This window comes from Suncus etruscus, chromosome 3 (assembly GCF_024139225.1).
Source record: "Suncus etruscus isolate mSunEtr1 chromosome 3, mSunEtr1.pri.cur, whole genome shotgun sequence".
In the NCBI taxonomy this organism is placed as follows: domain Eukaryota; kingdom Metazoa; phylum Chordata; class Mammalia; order Eulipotyphla; family Soricidae; genus Suncus; species Suncus etruscus.
Genome location: NC_064850.1, coordinates 123,711,726 through 123,729,576, shown reverse-complemented (window position 1 = coordinate 123,729,576; position 17,851 = coordinate 123,711,726).

Sequence of the window (17,851 nt, the reverse complement as noted above, 5' to 3'; positions counted from 1 at the left end):
TAGCTCCCTAGCATGATGACCTCATGTAACCAGTCTACTAAATGCTGGACTGCAATAGAACAGAATTTATCTTACATACCTGACAGTAGTAGCAATAGGGCATTCAGCAGGACATTCATATTTTAATAATGCCACCTTTCCAGGGTGAAAAATATATTTTTACATTGGGTATTAGCACTTATCAGAATATAATAAGTACCTATTATATTCACTGATGTTAAATGGCAAATAAAAATAGGTACTGATACCCAGAGAGGACACTTGATACTTGTGATCCACAGGAGAGGGACCATCTAGCCTGTGGCAGTACAGTGATTGGCAGCCGGGTCCAGGTTGGACTTGCAGTAGGTCAGAAAAGAGTTTGATTGACATAGGTGCTCTGGAAAGCTTACATGGGAACTCATCTATCAAAAACTAATAGGATAAGTTGTAATCCTTAACATCAGGACATTTATATTTGTCCTCAGAATAATACATCTGTTCTTCTTGATACCCACATTTTGATACTCTTTTGCTGATTTTTCAGAAAGAAAATGGGAAAAAGATAAACAGTGGGAGATTGTTTTTCAAAGTGGCAGGAAATGTTTCAGAGAAAGTCTACCAGAAACAAAATTTTCATGTTCACTTACAATTCTGAAATATGTATTCAGAAAAAATGTGGCAAGATAATTTATTTTGTAAGTTTGGGTACTTATTTATCAGTAATAAAGTACTGGGAAAGCCCTCATCTTGCCATAATTTAGAAATATCATAACTAAGAACTGAGTGATAGCACAGTAGTAGGGCATTTGCCTTGCATGCGGCTGACCCAGGACTGACCTGGGTTCCATCACTGGCTTCCCATATGGTCCCCCAAGCCAGGAGCAATTTCTGAATGCATATCCAGTAGTAATCCTTGAGCATCACTGGGTGTGGCCCAAAAACAGCAACAACAAAAAGAAATATCATAACTATATCTTGAACATGTAAATTTAGAAAATAAAGTTATTTAATTTGATATATGTATATTTAAAGCTCTTATTCATTGTGTAAAGAAAATTCAAACTCATAAAATGTTTAATAATACTTTGAATTCTGCATGACTTATAGTTTCCTGATCTACTCCCCCTAAATACACAAAAATCAACAATGCATATATTAAATTACAGACTGCAGTTTAAATATATGAGCTGACAGTAAATCAAATACCAAGGGCTGGGGATGTGGCTCAGAGAGCATGCTCTGCATGTAGGAGTACGTAACCCACCTTCCCCACAAACACACACACACACACACACACACACACACAATACCTCAACAAATTATCCTGCAGAATATTAAGGTGCTAAGCTTATCTCTGAGGTATGGGGATTCTCCTAATGCTGGTATGTGGGGACCAGATAATGGTGGGGATTAAATCTGACTCTTTAGCATGCAAGACAGATTGTTCAGCTTATTTTTCTCTATTCATTAAGGTCATTTAATATATTGGCTATAATTCTATCAAATGGGGCATCAGTACATAAGATGAAAACGTGCTTTTTTTTTTTTTTTTTTTTTTTTTTTTTGAGGAACAGTCCTAAATAATACTGATTCAATATACCAGGCTTTACTCAGGATTTCTGGTGTTGCACTCCTGCCATCCAGGAAGAATATAGCTTCTTATTATTTTGTATAGCACTGTATAATGTTCCAAGGATATAATTATTTAAAAGTTTCCATAATCATTTTCATAGACAGAAAAAGAAAATCAATATACTCCCAATTTGAAAGAAAAAAATAACAGAAAAAAATCAATTAATCCTAAGAGCAATGAGCACATTGATTAACTAACAAGTCAACTCTCACATTTGTTTATGGGATATGATTTTTGTCCAAGACCAGTTGTGTGCAATAAAAAAAAGTTAATAAATTTTCTCCAAGTCTCTCAAAAATTTGATCTTAATACAATAATGCAGAGATTTTTTTTCTCCTCACAGATTTCTTTCAAACCAAGCTTTAGTTTACAAACACGTCTTGGATTTAGAATCACTAAAAGTTTATGTTTTCTTTCATAGCTCTTGATATCAGCCTTAGTATATGGATATTCTAATTTGGGCCTCAGGTTTCAGTGTTTGATTATCTGCCAGTAGTTTTTGCCTAGAGGAAGAGAGGTTTGGCTTAGATGGAGTGGGGCTATGGGGCAGTTTCTACTTTGCAGAAAGGTGACTTTGTAGTGGAACTTGCTTGTCTTTATGTTCTGCCACAGCTAAGTGTGTATTTGAGCAGAGAATGATATTTACACACTTTGAAAGCACACCATTAGTACTTCCTCTCCTTCCTATCAGTAAGAACTGGGACTTGGAAGTCTACAGCATTTATTTAGGCTGAGATATGCTCCTGGAAGGTCACAAGTAGTTGATACCATCCAATGGGCTCATAATACCAACAACTGTTTTTCAACTCCCATTTAACATATGCATTTTTCTCATTGCCTACAAAAATCTATTCTTTAAATCTTGTTTACCAGTTTGGAGAGATAGTACAGTGGATAAGGTATTTGCTTTGCTAATTCTTGGCCCAAGTTCACTACCTGGCACTATGTAGGTTCACTCAGGTCATGCCACTAGGACACAGCAAAGAGTAAACTTTAAACATCTCTGAGTGTGACCCCAATTAAATAAAGAAAATATTGTTTACCAACTTAGTTTCCTGAGCCCAAGACTCAGTTTTAGCTAAGCATTCTTGCATTCTATTTGCTACCCTCCTTGCCCTTGACTCAAGGTATTCTAATACCTTAGAGGTTTCTGTATGCAATCTTCCAATGCAACATAATTCTTCTACAGATCATAGGGTGTGAGTCCTTTAGGTATAAATGATAAAAAATGCATGACTAGGTGACTTTAACCAAAACTAAAAAGTTAATGCTATTTGTATCTTTAATTGAACAGCATGAACTTTCATGTTATGCAAAGTGGCAACTTTGATAGGCCTTGAGGATTAGGCAGAGATCAGAAAGATAAAAATCCATGCCCCAAAGGAGCTTAAGATCCAGCAAGGTAAATACACATTAAGCAAATGGGTAGAATATGTATTTTCTTCTGAGCAATATATTCCATAGAGAAAATGGATTATTTAACAGGGGAGATTGTTACGGATTACCCTGAGTAACTTATTCTGGAAAAAAAATCATAAATTCTATCTAGAGAAGGCAAACATTAGTCAGTAAGGAATGTGTGACTTAAATGCTGTTTCATGGGAAGTTTCCTTAAGAGTGGATTTAATGTGTTTGCTGTAGGCAGATAGAAAAGGATGCCCTAGTAATGTACTTTGGGGAAATATTAAACATTTAAAAAGAGATTACTGAGGCGGCTTGGGTCGGCACCACCCCCAGGGGTTCCGGCGTGCAGGCGGGAGGCGTGAGTGAACGGCTTGGGTCGGCACCTCCCCCTAGGGGTTCCTGCGTGCAGGCGGGAGGCGTGAGTGAGGAGAAGCGTGAGTGAATTTCAGCCCCTTTGCACGGCTTGGGTCGGCACCTCCCCCCAGGGGTTCCAGCGTGCAGGCCGGAGGCGTGAGTGAGGAGAGGCCTGAGTGAATTTCAGCCCCTTTGCGTGGCTTGGGTCGGCACCTTCCCCCAGGGGCTCCGGTGTGCAGGCGGGAGTCGTGAGTGAGGAGAGGCCTGAGTGAATTTCTGTCCCTTTGCGCGGTTTGGGCTGCTCCCCCCCCCAGGGACCCCTGCGTGCCAGCCGGAGAGGGTCCAGTGACCCCCTTCCCCCAGGTAGGTGCCTAGAAAGGCAAGTTGAGCTACCCGAATAGACGGGAGAGATAGGGCCATCCATCTGGATTCGCAGGTGACCTAGAACAGTCCACCCCCCTGGACCCTGGAGTAGACCAGGGACTCCCCAAGGGTGAGGACAGAACCCAAAGTGTTGGACTGAGGGAACCCTTCAAGGGAGGCGTGAAGGGGGCGGAGCCCCAGTGACTCCCAGAGAAAGGAGAGGGGATTGAGAGCTAGGCTCAACAGCGCCAGTAACCATTGTGGCCAGGAGTGGAACTGCACCGCTGACACAAATAAGGAGCAGAAAGGGACAAGACCCACAGCAGGAAGGCTGCACTCTAGGTAGCAAAGGGGAGGAGAAAGGGCTAGGCTCAACAAACTCACCCAACAGGCCCCTCTAGAAACACCTTCAGGAAGGGGACCAAAGCAGGCCAAAATTAGAAGCCACAGCACTCCAAAATACACCATTAAATACAAAGAACAATGCGTAAAGCAAGGAAATCGCTAATAACTGGAGACACCATGACAAACCCTATCAAATTTCCAAGTCCACCAAAGCGAACAGATCCACGGGAAGAAGACCTAAAAGCGGTCATGAGGAAGGAAATGCAAGAATTACTAAAAGAATTAAAAGAAACCCTAACAACCGAATATAAAAAATCCATGGACGAACGAATCAGCCAAATTAAAGAAGAAATGTCAAAGAACATGAGAGAGTCCATACAAAAAGAAGTGAAGGAATTAAAAGACAAGGTAACAAGCCTTACGAGCAGAAACACAGAGTTGGAGAAGCACATAGAAGAACTCGAAGAAAAACTGCAATCAAAAAATGATCAAGAAACCAACAAAGAAATAAAAGGCAAAGCACTGGAAGGAAAAGTCCAGTACCTAATGAACAAGGACAAAAGAAACAATCTAAGAATTGTGGGTATACCAGAAGGGGAGGAAATAGGGAAGGGAGTAGAACAGGTAGTCAGGGAGATAATAACAGAGAACTTTCCCACCCTCTGGAAAGACAATTCAGGACAAATCCAAGAAGTCAAGAGAGTCCCTAATAAAATAGACCCCAATAAACCCACACCAAGACACATAATAATCCAAATGGCAAAAAACAAAGAGAAAGAGGAACTCCTGAAAGCAATAAGGGAGAAAAAAAACCTCAAGTACAAAGGAAAGGACATAAGAATCAAACCAGATCTCCCATTTGAAATAATTCAAGCAAGAAGACAGTGGAATGACATATTTAAACGACTGAATGAAAGAAATTTCCAACCCAGGGTCCAATACCCAGCAAAACTATCATTCATATGGGAGGGCAGACTAAAAACATTCTCAAACATGAATGAACTTGAACTATTTGTGCAAACTAAGCCGATCCTAAGCGACTTACTCAGAGAAGAATTACACAATCCAAACCCCCGATTGTAACAACAACCACTCCACACAATACAACTGCACAACAGTCCTCTCTATCAATAATTTCCCTAAATGTAAACGGACTAAACTCTCCAATTAAAAGACACATAGTAGAGAACTGGGTTAGGAAAAATAAACCGGACTTCTGCTGTCTGCAAGAAACACACCTACAGCTACAGGATAAGCACAGGCTTAGAATAAAAGGATGGAAAGTAATTATTCAGGCCAATGGAAAACAAAAAAGAGCAGGGACAGCCATTCTTATATCAGACCAAACTGTATTCAACCTCAAGAAAGTGATCAGAGACAAAGAGGGTCACTACTTACTGATCAGGGGAACATTAGATCAAGAAACACTAACCCTGGTCAATATCTATGCACCTAATGTAGAGTCACCAAAATATGTGAGGCAACTACTGGCAAACCTGGAGAAACACATGAAGGGAATTGTGATAATAGTAGGGGACCTCAATACTCCACTATCACCACTGGACAGATCCTCCAAGCAGAAAAATACCAAAGAAATAAGAGCTCTAAATGAAAAATTAGAAGATTTAGGGCTAACAGACTTATATAGAGCCCTCCATCCCCAGAAAGCAGAATACGCATTCTTCTCAAACCCACATGGAACCTTCTCCAGAATAGACCATGTCTTAGGATACAAAGCCAACCTATGTAAGATCACAAAGGTAAGGATCATTAGAAGTACCATTTCAGATCACTATGCAACAGAGCTTAAAATTGATGTCAAGAAGAAGCAATGGAGGAAAACTAATACCTGGAGACTAAACAACATGCTGCTTAACAACAGCTGGATCAAAGAACAACTCAAGGAAGAAATAAAAAGATTCCTTGAGACAAATGACAATGAAGAGACAACATGTCAAAATCTATGGGACACAGCAAAAGCAGTAATTAGGGGGAAACTCATAGCAATACAGGCCTATGTCAAGAAACAGGAAAACAACAAAACCAACAGTTTAAAAGATCACCTCAAAGAATTGGAACAACAGCAACAGAGAAATCCAACCACAACCAGAAGGCAAGAAATAATAAAAACCAGAGCAGAAATAAACAACATCGAAACTAAGAAAACAATACAAAAAATCAATGAGACCAGGAGTTGGTTTTTCGAAAAAATAAACAAGATAGACAAACCATTGGCAAGACTCACCAAAAAAAAGAGGGAAAACACCCAAATCACTAGGATCACAAATGAAAGGGGAGAGATTACAACAGAACCCCAAGAAATACAACATATCATGAGATCATATTATGAACAACTATACTCAAGTAGGCTAGAGAACCCAGTAGAAATCGACAGATTCTTGGACAAACACCCTCCCCCAAGACTGGAAAAGGAAGATCTAGAAAGTCTAAACAGACCAATCACTTCAGAGGAAATTGAAGAGGTAATTAAAAAACTCCCTAAGAACAAATGCCCAGGCCCAGATGGATTTACAGGTGAATTCTATCAAACATTTAAAGAAGACCTATTACCACTGTTCCAAAGGCTTTTCCAAACCATAGAAAAAACAGGAATCCTCCCCAACTCCTTTTATGAGGCTAATATCACACTCATTCCCAAAGAAGGCAAAGACACCACCAAAAAAGAAAACTACAGACCAATCTCACTAATGAACATAGACGCAAAGATACTCAACAAAATCTTAGCAAACCGAATCCAACACTTCATCAAAAAGATCATACATCACGACCAAGTGGGTTTCATACCAGTAATGCAAGGTTGGTTCAACATACGCAAATCAATAAACATGATACATCACATCAACAACATGAAAGACAAAAACCACATGATCATATCAATCGATGCCGAGAAGGCGTTTGACAAAATCCAACATCCTTTCATGTTAAAGACACTCAGCAAAATAGGGTTAGAAGGAACCTTCCTCAAGATAGTTACAGCTATTTATGAAAAGCCTACAGCCAACATTATACTTAATGGCGAGAAACTAGAAGCATTCCCACTAAGGTCAGGAACTAGGCAAGGCTGTCCACTCTCTCCACTCTTATTCAATATAACCTTAGAAGTCCTAGCAATAGCAATCCGACAAGAGAAGGGAATCAAAGGAATTCAAGTAGGAAAAGATGAACACAAGCTAGCTCTATTTGCCGACGATATGATGATATACATCAAAAACCCTAAAGAGTCCACAGTAAAACTCCTAGAAACAATCAACCAATACAGCAAAGTGGCTGGATACAAAGTCAATACACAAAAGACAGTAGCGTTTCTATATACAAACAATGAAGTTGAGGAGAGAGAGATTAAAAATACAATCCCATTTAAGATAGTATCAAAAAATATCAAGTATCTAGGAATAAACCTTACAAGAGAAGTGAAAGACCTTTACCAGGGAAACTTCAAAACACTTCAGAAAGAAATTGAAGAAGATCTAAAGAAATGGAAGAACATCCCATGCTCATGGATAGGTAGAATTAACATAGTCAAAATGACTATCTTACCCAAACTTCTATATAGATTTAATGCAATCCCTATCCAAATTCAGACACAATTCTTTAAAGAAATAGAACAATCAATCACAAAATTCATCTGGAACCACAAAAGACCCAGGATAGCCAAACACATTCTGAAAAACAAGAAGCTGGGAGGCATCTCCTTACCTAACTTGAAACTATACTATAAAGCCATAGTAATTAAAACAGCATGGTACTGGAACAGAGACAGGAACTCAGACCAGTGGATCAGAACAGAATTCCCAGACATAAACCCCCAGATATACAGCCAACTAATATTTGATAAAAGAGGCAAGAATCTGAAATGGAACAAAGAAAGCCTATTCAACAAATGGTGTTGGTACAACTGGAAAACCACATGTACGAAAGTGAAAATTGACCCATACCTCACTCCTTATACAAAAGTCAACTCAAAATGGATCAAAGACCTTGAAATCAGACCTGAATCTATAAAGTTTATCGAGAATAAAATAGGCAGAACACTCGAAGACCTATATATCAAAAAGGTCTTTGAGAACGGAGCACCAATGGCAAGAACGTTAGCATCAAATATAAACAAATGGGACTACATCAAACTAAAAAGCTTCTGCATGGCAAAAGAAACCCTACTTAATGCAAGAAGACAGCTAACAGAATGGGAAAAAATCTTTTCACTTGACATATCAGATAAAGGGCTGATATCTAGAACATACAAAGCACTCAGAAAGCTGAGCCCCTCAAAACCAAATAAAGCCATAGAAAAATGGGGAGATGAAATGAATAGACACTTCTCTGAGGAAGACAGAAGGATGGCCAAGAAACACATGAAAACATGCTCACCTTCACTCATCATCAGGGAGATCCAAATCAAGACAACAATGAGATACCACCTTACACCAGTGAGGTTGGCTCACATCAAAAATAATGGAAACAACCTTTGTTGGCGAGGATGCGGTATGAAAGGAACTCTCATCCACTGCTTGTGGGAATGCCCCCTAGTCCAACATCTATGGAGAAAAGTCTGGAGAGTGCTCAAAGAACTCAGAATTGATCTGCCATTTGACCCAGCAATTGCTCTACTAGGCATATACCCACAAGATGGAAGGACATTCATTCCAAAATATATATGCACCCCACTATTTATTGCAGCACTCAGTATAATAGCCAAATCTTGGAACCAACCTCGATGTCCAACAACAGATGAATGGATCATTAAGATGTGGTACATATACACAATGGAATATTACATGGCAGTCAGAAACGATACAATCACAGACTTTGCAGCAACATGGATGGACCTAGATCATGTTATGTTAAACGAAGTAAGTCAGAAGACAAAAGATAAACACAGAATGGTAGCACTATTCTGAAACACCTAGAACACATAGTTTATACACATCTAAATCCTATCAAATAACAGGGTAGAAACTCTGAACACTGTAATAGTCAGCATAGACGTGGGAGCAGTGTCCAAAATACATGAAAAAGGAACAACGCAAACTCTTGACTACACATTATACCACAAAGAAAACAGCAACAACAGAAACGGCAGCATAGAGAGAACAGGTATGTAATCAGACTTCTACAACAAAGGTCCACAATAATCCCTTAGAGTTCATATACAGGAACACAAGTATAGAACACCAAGGGAAATCACGGACTACAATTGCAACATACCATAACACTACCTTTTAATGCCTTTATCTTACTATACTTTAAATAACCTCTCAGCTTTTCTGCCCACAGGTGCCCTTGGATACAAAGGGCGGACAAACTAAGGTGGCAACTCGGGATACCACACGGGATACCATACCTTGCTTGCTCTACGAGATGGCCACAAGAAAACTCTTTAACATACACTTTATCTCTAGGTAATACCTTCATTTAGGAATTGAAGCACGTGACCAGTCAGACCACTGAAGCAGTACCTGAGACGTACAGACTTAAACTACAGGCTCTATTCTTCGAACACATTCAATCAAACCAGCATTCCCTTGCTATTCTCTCCCCTCTTCTCACTACTTTTTTTTTTCTTTTTCTTCTTCTATTCTGCTCATTACTTTTTTCCCTTTATCCCCCCCTTTTCTCTCTAAGGTATTTTCTCTTTTCTCTCCCTTCAAACCCTTCCCATACACCTTCCCCTTTCCCCCCTCCGGAAATCCAACTATCCCCTCACCCCTCAATCCCATCCAGATCTCCCACCATATTAAAACTCTTCACCCCCAGCCCTTATTCTATTAGGCATCAAGATCGCCTCCTACCCAACGAACCAGTACCCAGCACCCAGGCGAGAGGACACCCAGATAAAACCACACCTCGTCTCCTGAAAGAAAAGACAGCCAACTCCCCTATGGACTCATGCTGCGAGGCCCTCCCGACCAACTCCCCCTAACGCGAACTGCTCCTTGAAACCGGGCCTAGATCCAAAAGTATCCCCAATGCAAGAACTCTTCCAAGACCCCCCTGCCGCAAATATTTACCAATCTGAAGAAGGTCAGGGGGTGGGTTAGGAAGATGCCCGGGAACCCACACACCACAAGAAAAACCCATAAGACAATGGGAAAAACTGTACTTCCAACATAGGCATAAGATCTGTAATACACCACCTCTTTACCTGCCCTCCCCCAAATGTAAGATAGTCTTTTGCACCACTTTGGTCCCATAAAAATTTCGCTAACTCATTTTATTTCTTTTTTTTTCTTTTTAATTTATTTATTTATCTTTTTTTAAATGTCCTTCATATATATTTGTGAGCACATACAGTTTCAATCCCCCCCCCTTTTTTTTTCTCTTCGTTTTTTGGTATGTGACCTGTGACTGTTATCCCATCAGTCCACCCATGAATACACAGACATTATAATGTAGCACCACTTCCCCCTACAAAGGCACACTAAGTAAAGGGGAAATTTTACATTTAAAAAAAAATAAAAGAGAGCTCTTATCTACTAGAGATAGGAACTCATAGTTATTTAAAATATAGGGATATCTCCTGCCTTGAAAATATGTCATGTGGAATCAAATTAGACCTCAGGTGATTAGATACCATTCATCCAGCCTTGAACCCTGGATCCCCGACATAGAAATGGCACAGCTCTCCACAACAGCTGCAGGAAACAAACTCCATCCAGGACGGCCTTAATACGACGAGACCAACAACAAGGCCCAGCTCTAACATGATATCCTGACAAAGGGGAAAATGCGATCATCTTGACCTTAGAGCAGATTAGCCTACCTTACCAACTAACAACAAGACAAAACCAGAAGTCTTGGCTCCCTTTGGTAGGACAAAAACCCAAGATCAGGATTTACAGATGACTGGCTGCTTGATCCACGACCAGACTGTATACATCTTGGGACCAATAAATAAGCCCTAGTTTAGGGTTTGAACTATGACCTGCATAAGAATCATGATCCCCAGCCCCAAAGATCCGGCAGAGACAATTGTAACGGAATGGGGCTTTTGGGAGCACAAAGAAAGACGCTATCCTAGGTGCCACCCTAGGCTCAGTGCAAAGACCAAGATCATCAACCACAGAAGATGGATTAAAATGACACTGAGGTAACAGAACCTCTAGAACCACAAAGACTGACTTCATCATAAGTCCCACCTCAGGATCTGTACAGATACTGAGACCTCTAAACACAGAGCAGAAGTCTTCCACACACCAAAGGAAAAAAAAAAAAGAAAGGAAAAAAAAAAAAAAACACCACCGGGAAAGTAAAGGATCCTGAGTAATGTCTAGAGTTGATCCCATGACAGTATGCTCCAAGGACGGAGAAATCCCATATCTCTTAGGCCAAGTGAATTCTTTTTCGAATGACCCCAATATTTACTGTGCCAGTGCAGGAGGGAAAAAAAACAAAAATACAAAAAGCACAAAACCTTGGTTATTTTTTTGATATAAATATATATATTACCTTCATTTATTATTGTTATTATTATTTTTGATTTACCAATCTATTTTGGTCGATTTCTCTGTTTGGGTGTGATTATTGAAAGTGTAGTCCCCAATTATACTTATTTTTTTTTTTCTCTTCCTTTCTTCTCTTTCGTTATGTGCTATGCCATGTTTCTTAATTCAAGACCATGGCGTGATTTTTGTTTGTCTGTTTTTGTTTTATTTTTTTTCTACTTGTTTGTTTGTTTGTTTTGTCTGCTCTGTGTGGTGCTTATCGATATAGCTGGAGCCCTCACTGGATATTTGACACTTCTTTTGGTACTAGTGGAGTGTTTCACCTACTGTTTCTCCATCTCCCAGATTGATGATGAGAGCCTTTAGAAGGACTCCGCCCATTTTCGGGGTATTAGACTCTTACCCCAGTTTATTGCTTTTTTCTCCTTCAAACAAAACCACGCAACTTGAACTAGCTAGTCCTGACTCCAGATAGAGGGGGAAATAAGGGAGGCATCAGGACCAAACAGGTGCAAGACTACTAAGTAGTGGGTTAGATACTGAGGGGACCACATATTCTAGCCGCCCTGGGGTGAGGGAAAAGGAAAAGGGAGGTAGGATAGAAACGGAGGCGTAGGGATGACAATTTGGCGATGGGAATCCCCCCTGATTTTATGTAAATATGTACCTAAAATATTATTGTCAACAATATGTAAGCCACTATGATCAAAATAAAATTTATATTAAAAAAAATTTCTATCCAAAAAAAAAAAAAAAAAGAGATTACTGATACCTAAAGTAGCCAAAAGGCACGAAGGCCACATCCCTTTGCCATAAATAAGTCCTAATGCATTTGAAGAAGGGAAACCAAGGCACTATGCAGATAAAGGAATCTAAGGCCACTCCAGAGTTAGAAGGACCCTTCAGAAAAGGAGATGCTACAAAGACTCTGTATTTATATATATAAAGGAATCAATGATACAAGTGTGATTATGAGACCAACAGTGGCAGGCATTGCTGTTGTAGTCCCCAGGTTAATGTTTATATATGCAAAAATCCAAGACAAAAATCCATTTGGCTTCTAAATTTTACAAGAAGAGTTAAAAGTTCCTCTGGCCTTGCTGCTTCCTTGTCTCTCTGCTTGCTTATTTTTCACTCTGGAGAAGCCTGTGTTCACTCTTGAACGCACACACTTTTCCTCCTCAACATCGTTCTAAAACTTTTCATAAACACCCTCATGCAGTTGTTAGCCTCCTCTTAAAATCTTTTACAAGGAGCAATGGTGATGGACTCACCATGCTGAGGTTACAATGCCCTGAACTGGGCCCACAGTTTCCCTGAGCGCTGGTGGCTGACATGGCTCTAGCAGAGGTGAGAAACGTTCTTTTCTCAGCTAACCTCCCTTGCTCTCTTCAATGAGCCACTGAAAACACTTAAAATTCTCTGACAGCAGCAAACCTTGATTAGACTCAAATAGTTCCATGACATTTATTGAGTTGAAGCTCCCTTCCTTTATTAACTTTTTAATTAGAATAAGTCCTTGTTTTTATAATTGATGCTGTTGTTATTTTGGAACTTGAAGCATGGCTTGTTTCTCCGCATTTCACATATGAGAGCTTCTGTCTCTTCTATCTTTCTTTTTTCATAAGCCTCATGGCTAAAGGTTAAGCTGAAGAATCAATTTCTGTTGTCCTCACAAACCCAAAAGGCATCTCCCAAGAGAAACATTTTTTTTTTCAGGCTCAGTATAAATAATGAACAACAACAAAGCCAGAAGATCAATGAGAACAGGACACTGGTCCTTCCCACAAAGATAAGCAGACTTTGTGTTGAGTTTATTCTTCCCACAAAAAACCACAGATAAGCAGATAAGATGGAATTTATTCTAAGGACAGCCCTTAAGGAGAATTTGAGGTTCATTCTTGTGTTTGAGATTTGAAATCCACCCCTTCCATATTTTACCTATAAAATTCCTTTCTTGTAATCTTGCAGATTAGAAGGTTGATTTTAGCATTTGAAACTGCTAGACTCCATCTTGTCTGTTTCTGGATATTTCTCAACCCCTCACTTTATCTCTAGAAAGAATGGCCTTGTTTCAGCACAATCCTTCCTGGTTACATAACCTCAAGCAAAATTGATTACAGGTATGAATATGCAATTGACATAAAGTATTATAAATTGTATAAATATTATAAAAGTTCCATGAACTTTAGAGATTTAAAAAAGTAGTGCAATTTCTTAATCCCAAACTCCTTTTACACTTCCTGGATAATTTAAGGAAAGTCCTCAGCCTAATAAGTAAATCAATACAAACCCAAGTTCAATTTTTTTTTTGTTTCTTTCTCAAATGCCCTCAAAAGCTATTATTTTCTTGAAACATGTTATTACCTCCATTACTACCTGTAAACCTGTTAATTTTGCTCTAAATTTATCTCTGCGGTTATGCCATACTTTATATAAATAATAGTAAATATTTCTTTTTATAATTATCTCATGTTTTTAATATTTCAAAACCATCTCTAAATTTTGCTGAATATTTAACCATGAAGTAGAAGAAGCTTAGAATGATAGCACTGGCTATGGAACTTTATTTCATTTTCTCTCCTTTTTCATCCCTCTTACTTTTCTTCCTTAACTACATTTATATATTAATTGCAGATCTCAGTAGCAGAAGTAGCACAATTGTAAGCCTATTTTTAACCAAGGAAGAGTAAACCAATGTACCCAAGGAAAGATAGGGAAAAAAAAAGAGAGTTGCAAACAGAACCTAGAATGGACAGGAAAAGAATATGATATTACCTTTGTCTGAGTTATAGAAACTCCACATTAACCTAACAAATGCATGCAGATATTTTTAAATCCATTCATTTTAATGCACCAAATTTGGATTTTCTTGCTGTATTTATTACAAGAAATCCACTCTCTTCTGCATCAGAAGAGCACCAGAAATCTGGGACTAGCTCTTGGCTTTATTTCCCTTCATACATATGTCCAGTTTTATTCCAAATGCTGAAGTTTCAGTTTCTTCAAGTCTTTATCAGTTGTAACAGTGTCTCTGTTCATGAGATCTATACTGCAAAATTTAATTTTGTATGGGCCACCAAATTTTTTTAATGTATTATTGAAAACTCTCTTGTTGGATGTATTATTAGGATTCTGCTGATCTATTATCCAATTTGAATCTTCATACAGAAATAGTTCTCTAAAACTCATATTGAATCATGTAGAAATTCTTTTTAAAATTCTCCAATCCCACCTCACTGCTGTAAAGATAAACCACAGAGGACTTTACCTGGCCTGCAGTTCACTCTTGTCTTCACCCTGCTGCTGTGATTCAGTGCCTCCCCATGTTTTCATCTCCCTCAGTGTAAGCCATTTCTGAATCATTTCTGCTGATAGCCACCATGTTTATCTCATCTGTTCTTTGTCCAAGCAAAGAAAAATTTACTCCCACATTCTACTAAAAAAATCAGAATAGCTTATCTTTAGTTTCTTGTGAAAATTTATTTACTTTTAATAGTAAAATTACTTTTTGTATGATGTGGCAGTGAATTCTAAATATTAATATAGTTGTTCGTAAAAATCAGTTTTTTCTGTGTATAAATAGGACTGGCATCCTATCTACTCCTGAACCTTAGGGCTAATAGAAATCGAATTAACATATGGAAGATGCATACATATTTATAAATATATTTAAATAAATAAGATAGATATCCAGCCATGTAGACCCAATGTCCATCTTGTCTGAATTTGGGACTATTGTAAGTCTCTTCTTTGAAATACATTTTAATGATAAATTTTTGTTTATAAAAGTTCCAAAATTTAACCTGTTTATGTTAAATGTGAGAAGACTGAGAATGAGTGATTTATACAAATTAAATTCATTTGAAGATGGTGAAAGCTCCTACCAAGATAATTAATAGGATATGAGATTCTTGCTTATTATTTCAGAATGTATCTAGAGGACTTTGAAATACTCTGCCAAGATTCTGTTATATTTATTAGTTTCTGGCTTCAGACTCTGTGATTTAATATATATTGAAAATAGTCTGCATTTTTTCTACTTAAACCTGATAATAATACTAGTTATTTCTCAGAAATATGAATAAAGGCTGCAACAATCTTAAACTTTAGATTTCTCATTATTTAAAAAATTACATACATGTTTACTACATCTATGTATGTGATATCATTATCTGTAATTAGTTTTTACATTTTAATATTATTTCTAAAATTTTAATTGTTCCACAACTTGTTACTAAAAATTCTCAAGTCATTTACTGAGTATTATCTATTTAAGTGTATAAGTGTATCTATTTAAGTGTATAAGTAATGGCATACAGAAATTAGCAAGAAAAAAATAATAGTACATTATATTCTTCACACCCTTCTTCAACCACAAAGGGATGTTATTTTGTTTTTTGTTTTTTGGGTCACACACAGTGACGCTCAGGGGTTACTCCTGGCTATGTGCTCAAAAATTGCTCCGGGCTTGGGGGGTATCAAAGAGGAAATCAAAAGGTTCCTGGAAAGGTTCCTGGAAATAAATGACAATGAAGACACAAATTATTAGACTCTATGGGACACAGCAAAAGTGGTACTGAGAGGAAAATTTATAGCCTTGCATATCACGAAGAAGGGGTCTACATGAATAGCTTAATGGCACAGCATATAAAATTAGAAAATGATCAACAAAAGAAACCAAAAACAGGTAGACAGAAAGAAATAACAAAGCTTAGAGCAGAAATCAGTGACGTGGCAATACAGAAAACAATTAGAAAGATGTATGAAAGCAAAAGTTGGTCCTTTGAAAACATAAACAAGATTGATAAACCACTGGCAAAACTCACAAAAAATGATAAACCAGATTAGAAATGTAAAGGGGGAGATCACTACAAATACTGCAGAGATTCAAAGGGTAATCAGATACTACTTTTGAAACTATGCTAGTGAACATGAGAACCTGGAAGAGATAGATAAATTCTTAGACTTAACCTTCCACAGTTGAATCGGGATGATGTAGCATATCTAACACTCCCATCAATATTCAAGAAATTAAAATGGTAATCAAATGTTTTCCCAAAAACCAAAGTGCAGGCCCAGATGGATCCACTAATGAATTCTTTCTAAAGTTTAAAGACCAATCCTTGTTAGGCTTTTTCATGAAATCAAAAAAGCAGAAAAAATTCCAAATAGTTTTTATGAAGCTATCATCACCATAATATCAAAATCAGACAGAGATGCTGTCAAAAAAAGAAAATTATAGACCAATATCCCTAATGAACACAATTTTAAAGATGCACAACAAAATTCTGGCAAATAGAATCCAGTACCTCATCAAGAAGGTCATTCACCAGGATCAAATAATTTCATCCCAGGAATGCAAGGATGGTTTAACATCCATATATCAACATAATATACCATATCAACAAAAAATAAAATAAAAATTATATGATCATATCAATAGATGCAGAGAAAGCATTTGATGAATTCCAACACCCATTCTTGATAAAAAAAAATATCATGATGGGAATGAAAAGAACTTTTCTTAATATAGTCAAGGCCATCTTTCACAAGCCAATAACAAATATTATCTTCAATAGAGAAAAATTAAAATATTCTATTCTAAAATCTGGTACAAGACAAGGCTGTTCTCTCTCACCACTCCTATTCAACATAGTGCTGGAAGTATTTTCCCTAGCAATTAAGCAAGAAAAGATACCAAGGGATTCTATGTAGGAAGGGAAGATGTCAAGCTCTCACTGTTTGCAGTGAAAAAGCCTTAAAGACTCTACCAAAAAGCTACTAGAAACAATAGATTCATATAGCAAAGTGGCATACTACAAAATTAACACACAAAAACCAATGGCCTTTTTATACACCAATAATGAGAGAAGAAATGGACATTAAAAAACAATCCAATTTACATTAGTGCCACACAAACTCAATTATCTTGGAGTTAACTAAAGAGGTGAAGGACCTATACAAAGAAAACTATAAAACTCTGCTTCAAAGAATAAAAGAGGACACAAGGAAATGGAGACACATACCTTGATCATGCATTGGCAGGATTAACATAATTAAAATGGCAAGATTCCTCAAATCATTGTATAGATTTAGTGCAATCCCTCTAAAGATATCCATGACATACTTCAAAGAAGTGAATAATACACCACTCAAACTCATTTGGAACAATAAACACCCATGAATAGCTAAAGCAGTCCTTGGGAAAAAGAATATGGGAGATATTACTTCCCTCACTTCTAAACTGTATTACAAACCAATAGTTACCAAAACAGCATGGTATTGGAATAAGGACAGATCCTCA